We start from the raw sequence: 7,639 nt of genomic DNA, 5'->3' as shown, positions 1-7,639 counted from the left end.
AGGTCACTCTGCAGAGCCCTCCTAGCCTCCAGCAGATTGACACTGGCACCCAACTTGGTGTCATCTGGTAGACTCAATCCTCTCACCCAAATCATAAATAAGGATATTAAGCAGGACTGAGCCCAACACAGATTTCTTGGGGACACCACTGGTGACTGGCAACCAACTTGATGCAACACCATTCACCACCACTCTCTGGGCCTGGCCATCCAGGCAGTTCTTAAACCAAGAGTGTTGCCGTTGCTTGGGGCGTGGCGTCCCGGGTCGAGGATGGTTCAGTGGCGGCGCCTCTGCCATATGGGCCAAGCACATGCATACACCGATGTGGTGGACAGTAACTGGCATTTATTAACGGTTAGGCAGGGTCTTTTATAACAGGGGGTAACCGTCAGTTAACGGTAAAAGGGGAGGGGTTCTGCATGACCTGGCGGTATCTCGAGACCTCGCGGTATTTCCCCACATTTCCCCCCCCTTTTATGACCAGTTAAAAACATAAAGCAAAACTGACAAGTAGGAAACATGTGTAACTGGCAAAATGCAATTAACTTGAACACCATAACACAACTGCAATAAACGTGTAACTGCAAATGTTTGACAAACAAAAAGCTAACTATCTCTAACTGTTTTTTTCTAAAAAAGAACAACACAAACTTGCTTAAAATGTAAGGCAATCATTCATGTGGCTGACTGAACCCTGTCTTTGAATATCTTTGTAGGACCTCCTCAGTTTTTTGTTTTTTTTAGTTGACCTCCTAGGACCGAATTATTTTCCCAGAGTCTGCGACCTGTTTGATCTTAAACTAGAGGATTTGGAGAGTCCATGTCCAGACTTATGTTCCCTCCAAATCGCCCTTTGATCCTTTGACACAGGAAGAACTCTGGGTTACTTGGCATTCCATCCAAGTAGAGCCAGAACCTGGCCAGAGCTCGAACTCTACTTGATGGATACCTCTTAACATTTTTGCTGAGCTGTTTTTCCCCCCCCCATCCTTCTTTGTGCCAGCCGCTCCTTTAATTTGGTCACTGAGTTCTTTCACGACCCCGGGATGGTCTGCCATCAGGCTGCTTGATGATTCGTCGCAGCCTTTAGGAAGTCGGGTATACAGGCCGCGGGGGTGTCTGAGGATTCAGTCCTGCAAAACAAACTTTACAAATTTCATTAGTTTTTGCCCTGAAGGTACGGTTTTATTGACTTAAGCGGGCATCATTTGATTTTACTATTTTTCTTGATGGCTGCGTACCCTCGCCCTGTGAGTACCAGTCTCCAACCCTGTTCCCATTCCCCTAGTTCTTTTTTAATTATGACCTGTGGGCCTTCCTCAAATGCTCGGGTGGCCCAGTGTCACGATGTTAAGGTGTTCTTCTGGCCAGAAAGATCTGTTCACTGTATAGTTTGCTAAACAGTAGGCTGCTGCAGCAATTTGTGAAGGAAGGTACTCCAGAAGAGGATTAACTTGGAGACTCAGCTCAGCAAGATACCTTGCAAAGTTCTCTGTCCTCATACAGATTCCACGTCTCTGAACATAGTGAAGGAGGAACTGGTCGACGGTTGGGGCTGTTAGGTCAAACCCCAGCACTCTGAGAAGCAAGTGTTCCGTTCTTAGCAGCTGCTTCTTTGTGTAGGTATCATCTGTTATATAGACAAATTCATCCACATCTGGTGGGTAGATCTCTTCATACTTTGCAGCCAGAAGAATTGCTGCTGTTGCCACAAGCTGTAACTTCCCTCTGAGAGCAGACATGCAGGAAAGAAACCTCTCCAGGAAGTTCACTGCCAAGTACAAAGTCTCTGTCCGAAGTTTATACTCTTCCCCTACTTCCTCCAGACAGTCTACCAGGATAGCATGCATTCCTGTTGTGATATCTGGCTGCTTCTTCATGTAGTAGGGCTTGGGCCTAAATCTTACTTCTGCCTCTCGGAGGTACTGAGAGGTACTAAATGTCTTCTGCATACTCTCCCACAGCCAGAGTTACAACATCTTCCACTACCATGGGAGAGCCTGAACTCAGATCCAGCCGCCGATGAATACTAGATATCATTGCACTGGTATCCAGTTCACAGTGGCTTAATTCCAGCTCTTCAGACACTTGGCAGCTGTAGTTTTCTTTATCTTCTGAATCATCTATGTAGATAGCAAAACCTTGCTTTGATGCAGCACTGATGATGCAGTTGGGCACTTCATTTTTTCTACATGAAGTGATGGTGTTTTCAAAGCCAGAAAAGCGCTAGATAACAGCAGCACCTTGACCGCCGGGCCGCTGTTGCTGCTGCCCGTTCTCTGTCAGCACCCCCAGCACGGCCCTTCTCTCCGGTGCGATGCATCGCCCCGACGTCGGTACCGCGCTGCCCAGCTCCGCTCGCCACCAGCCCACGGAAGGGTCCGGCCGCCCCGCGCTGCCCAGGGTGCCCGCTGGCCCTGTGTAAGCGCGGCCGCTGGAGGTGGCAGCTGTTGGCCGAGTCCAGTTGGGAGCCCGGCAGCTCAACCCCCGGCGCGCCGCCTCAACAGCCCCGCCGGCCACGAGTCGCCATGGTGACCCCCTCCCTCTGGGGCTCGTCACCCTGCGGCACATGAGGCAAAGGCCCCATCCAGGCTCCCTTGGAGTCCGAATCAATGGCGGCGCCCCCCGCGTCCCAGCTAACGGCGGGGCCCTGCGATCCTGAGATAATGGCGGGGCTCCACGCCTCTGAACTAACAGCTGCGCTCTGCGCCTCCAAACTAACGGCTGCACCCCGCACCTCTGAACCAACGGCCGCGCTCTGCACCTCTGAACCAACGGCCGCACCCCACGCCTCTGAACCAATGGCCGCGTTCCCCGCTTCCTTTAGCAGCCTGTCCCAAAATGACAGCTTTTTCCCTGTAGATGGGGTGCCTGGGCTCGGGAGCTGCGAAGAGCACTCCCACGGCTGCGAATCCCCACACTCAGCGGACCCACGATCGTCCGCACCCTGCCGGGGTCCCTCCCACAAGCAGTCCTGGGTGGCCTTCCACTTTCCCTGCTCCCGCTGGACTGGCCAAGCTTTTTTCAGTGCCCGCATGACCCTGCCCCATGATTTTAGACTCTGCCCCGAGCCTGAGGACATAGCCTCCTCCGCTAGGGCCCCAGTACAATTATCCCATGCTTCGGGACGGAAGATATCCTCTGGATGCCTGATTACCCCAGCACCAGGGCGCAGGAGCCTCGACACTGCGAGGACAAAATCTCCTGGCTCACAATCTATGCCCCAGTCTCTGTGAATTTTAAAAATGACCTTAGCAAGGGGCTCCATCCTCTCCACCACTGGCTATCGACGCGAGACTTCCTCCTTCGCCGAATCGCGATGCGAGACCTCCTCTTCCGCCAGCTGCAACACGAGCCCTCCTCCTTCGCCAATTTTCTGGCGCGAGACTTCCTCCTTCGTTGGTCCTAGGCGCGAGCCCTCCTCCTTCGCCGAATGCCAGCAGGAGACCCTTCCCTCTTGCTGGTCCTCTGGGAGCGTCCTCCCCGCCGGAGACAGTCCTGCTGCTCCGGCCACCGTCCACTCGCCCAGGCAATTCCCACTTCCCGGATTGTTCCTGGGTTTCGGCACCACTTGTTGCCGCTGCTTGGGGCATGGCGTCCCAGGTCGAGGACAGTTCAGTGGCACCACATGGGCCAAGCACATGCATACACCAATGTGGTGGACAGTAACTGGCATTTATTAACGGTTAGGCAGGGTCTTTTATAACAGGGGGTAACAGTCAATTAACAGTAAAAGGGGAGGGGTTCTGCATGACCTCGCGATATCTCGAGACCTCGCGATACTTCCCCACACAAGAGTTTGCATCTGTCCAAGCCGTGGGCTGCCACCTTTTCCAGGACTATGCCATGGGAGATGGTGTCAAAGACTTTGCTGAAATTCAGGTAGACAACATCCACAAGCATGGTCATCACCTGATCACAAAAGGAGATGAGGCTGGTCAGGCAGGACCTGCCCCTCCCAAATCCATGCTGGCTGGGTCCAATCCCTCATCTGTCCTTTAGGTGCCATGTGACCACACTCAATATGATCTATTTCATAACCTTGCTGGGCACTAGGTTAGGCTGACAGGCCTAGAGTTTCCTGGATCCTTCTTTGGCCTCTTCAGTCATCTGGGAGCTCCCCAGCTAGTAAGGACTCATGATAAATGAAGGACAGTGGCTCATCAAGCTCTTCCACCAGCTCCTTCAACATCCTAGGATGGATCCCCTCTGGTCCCATAGACTTGCATCTAAGTAGCTCAGCAGGTCACTAACTGATTCCTCCCAGAGGAAGGAATAACAGAGGAGTAATTCTGCTCCCCATCTCTGTCTTACTAGCTCAAGAAGCCAGTTGTTCTCAGGACAATGTGAAAACTATGTTAGAAACTTTTGTCCTCAGTGCCCAGTGTTTCAGCCTAATCTCATCAGTGTGAGGCTGAAACAGGGGAATATTAAAAGCAAGAACTTCCCTAGTTTCCTGACACCCAAAATCTTTAAAAGCTACTTTAGTACCAGCACAAGGTTAAAGACCACTTCTGTTATTCTGTATTAAATCAATGCTCTTGATCTTTTATTTCCTACATGGAAAGATTTCACTCTTTTGAAGATATTGGGGATACTGAGCACACAAACTATGTTTGTATCTGAAGGAAAATTTTCAGCTGGTGAGCCATGTGAGTTGTTTCCTTTGTCAGGGTTTTTGAGTTTTGGGTTTTGTGGTTTTTTTTGGGGGGAGTGAGAGTGGAGGAGGGTGCATGTGTGAGTGGGTGTGTATGTGTTTTTTAGGGAGTTGGTATACGTGTGTGGGTGCCCGATTTCTTCAGCCCAGCCAGCCCCTGACACCGACAGCACAGGTGGGCTGCCCCCTGAAAACTGTCCAATCCGGGGTGCAGCTGCAGGGTATGACAGCTCCACGGCTCAGGTGGACTGCAGACTGTGCCGAGGGTAGGGACAAGGATCAGAGAGAGACCCTCTGTATGGTCTCCAAAGAAGCTTAGTCCCAGAGGTTCAGTGACAAAAAAAGCAGACTCAACTGCATACATCAGATTATAAGGGGGAGGAGGTCCCAGGGAAGGATACAGTCTTTGACCAATTGGGAGAAATTGGGGGTGGAACAGAAGGCGAGGAATACAATGTTTAAACCAATAGGGGACTGCAGGGGAGGAGAATAATTTAAACAAACCAATGGGGTTTCGAAGGACACAAGATTGATAGGGAAGTTTCTAGAGGAAGAGGCAGGCTTGGGGAGGGATTGACATTCAATAGGAGGAGGAACAGGGAACAGAGGGGTAGGTCTTTGGAGCGATGGACAGCTGGGGCAAAACCAATAACACAGGGGGGAAAGGAACAATCCATCAATAATAAAATATGCTATAATAGCACAAAATAAGAAAGATTACAAAACTGACTGCTGGAAATTTATTAGAATTAAAAACAATGCTACATGTGGGTCTTGATTTTTTTTTTCAGCCCTATAGGTACCAGGGACATCAGTTACACAAATTGCTTTGTCAGTAGGTGTCTCGGTTTGAGGCTGGCACCATGCCAGAGCCCCCATGAAAATACCTTTTCCCTGGTGTGTACTGAGAGATGGGATCAGGAATAGAGCAAAGCAGGCTCCAGCTTTGGAATAGAAGGAAAAAAAACTTTAACTTACAATATATAAAAGAAACACACAGAACTCAGGATGAAAACCTTCCAAACATTCTTCCTCTCCCCAACCATGTTCCCAATACATCACAGCAAGACAGAACCTTAGACTCTCAATTAATTTGCCACCCCTCAGATCACCAACTCTCGGTCCATTGCCACCCTTTAGATAATCAATTCTCAGTTCATCAAGGAGTGAGGAGTCCCTCTTGTGCCATAGGCTTCCCCAGGAAACACCATTGAAACCTTGTGTGTTTCCATGTCACTCGTGGCACTGCCCAGAGATCATCTGCCATCATGACATCTTCCTTCCACGTCCAGTGTTCTCACCACTGCACATGGACCAGAGCTGCTTCTAGGGTTTTCCTTTTAAGGGTGCTTTGTCCAGTATTAAATATTAAGCCCCGAATGTTTCGGGGTGTGTCCTGCCTGGCTTCATCTGGCCTCACTGCTGGACCAAAGGCGGCAGCTGTGGTGTTTTTCACCCCAGAGATGCCTTTGGCTGGCTAGGTGCTGCAGCTGGGCGCTCAGAACAAGTCCAGGCAAAATAGGAACTCAGTTTACCTTTGGTGGAAAAGGTTCAGGCAACGGTGAAGAGAAAAGGAGCGGGTTCTGCCATGTAGCTTAGATCCAGAGTTTATTGTAGCATGGTAGACCTCTGAATGTGGTATCAGCTCCAGCCAGACAGGCAGAGACCGAACCACAGCAGAGACAACGGCAGAGACCATGGCAGAGACGCCGACCGCATGGTCTCGTGTCCTTTTTAAGCCCCGGGGACAGGGGGAGGGGACGGACAGGTGAGGGCCAACCAGGTGTGAGCAGGGGAAGGGTCAGGGGATGTGGACACTAGGACAAACCAATGAGCCCAGGCCTGGGGGGCATCTGCCAATCACACGACGCCTTGCTGGAAAGTGCCAGGCAGGAGGGCAAAGGGGGAGGGGGAAGGTTGGCATCCTTGAGGGGGTTGGGATAGGTGAGACAGGAAATGGTGACACACTGCAACATCTCCCCCTAGTTTTGTTTAAAAAGAAGAGGACTGGGTTTGCGGTGCAGAATGCTTGCCAAACCATGGTCTGTAAATTGGTTCCTCCTCTACAGGAGGTTCAGTGCTTTCCACTGAGGGTTTTATGTCATTCATTGGAGCACTAAGGGCTTCCAAATGGTAAACTTCAGGAGGGGGAGGAGATGAGCTTGAAATCAACTTGAGAACCATACGGTCGACTAGTCTAAAAACAATGCTAACAACTACAACAACAAAAACTAATACAAACAGTACTAAAATTACAGTTTTCAGAATGGATCCCACCCAGCCCGAGAGTCCCCAGTCTTTGAACAGTCCATTTAGCCAGTCGTCAGTTTCTCTCTTGATGTCCAAGGCCTTTTGCCAAGGTAGTCCGTACGTTCTTTGGGCTGAGGGACTATCCAGGAGATCGCTGGTGGGATGATCACGAGTAGGACGAGGAGCAGGCTTGGTTTCATGGAGTCTTGAGGCTACACACGAACCGTGGGATCTAAACTGGTACAAGGAACTTAAGACAAACATATTACAAGCTATTCCAGAAAGGAGGCTTAAATGGAATTTCCTCCAGAGAACGCGTGCGGCGTTTCCTTCTCCAGGCAGCATTGGCAACCTGGGGCGCTTCTATCGATTTCTCTGAGACCTTGGGAACATAGGGCCTTACCCATTTGGAAGGAACCCACTTTAATCCAGAGGGGGTGGACACACAGGCGTATCCACGTCCCCAAGTAACCAATTTGTAAGGTCCCACAGTTTTCCAAGTCTCAGGGTCCTTTACTAAAACCGGAGGCTTTTAACTTCGTATGACTGCTCCCCCCAAAGTGGCGCAGGATGGGTGGGTTCAGGCTATCAAAGGAACAATTCAGAAAATTTATTGTGAACAACGCCCTGGACAACCGGATGTGGGGGGGGTTCCACCTTCAGAACTTGTTGCTGCTGGTCCAGGACTCTTTTAATATTGCAGTGAGTCCTTTCTACAATGGCTTGACCTGT

General features: G+C 50.5%; 1 pseudogene; it reads right to left on the bottom strand.

The window, feature by feature from the left end:
- Positions 1–991: 991 nt before the first annotated feature.
- LOC129117889 (cyclin-A1 pseudogene) lies at positions 992–2,571 on the bottom strand (annotated as a pseudogene).
- Between the last annotated feature and the right edge of the window lie 5,068 nt (positions 2,572–7,639).

Source organism: Agelaius phoeniceus, chromosome 3 (genome assembly GCF_051311805.1).
Source record: "Agelaius phoeniceus isolate bAgePho1 chromosome 3, bAgePho1.hap1, whole genome shotgun sequence".
Classification (NCBI taxonomy): Eukaryota; Metazoa; Chordata; class Aves; order Passeriformes; family Icteridae; genus Agelaius; species Agelaius phoeniceus.
This window is presented reverse-complemented; position numbering and strand designations above follow the sequence as displayed.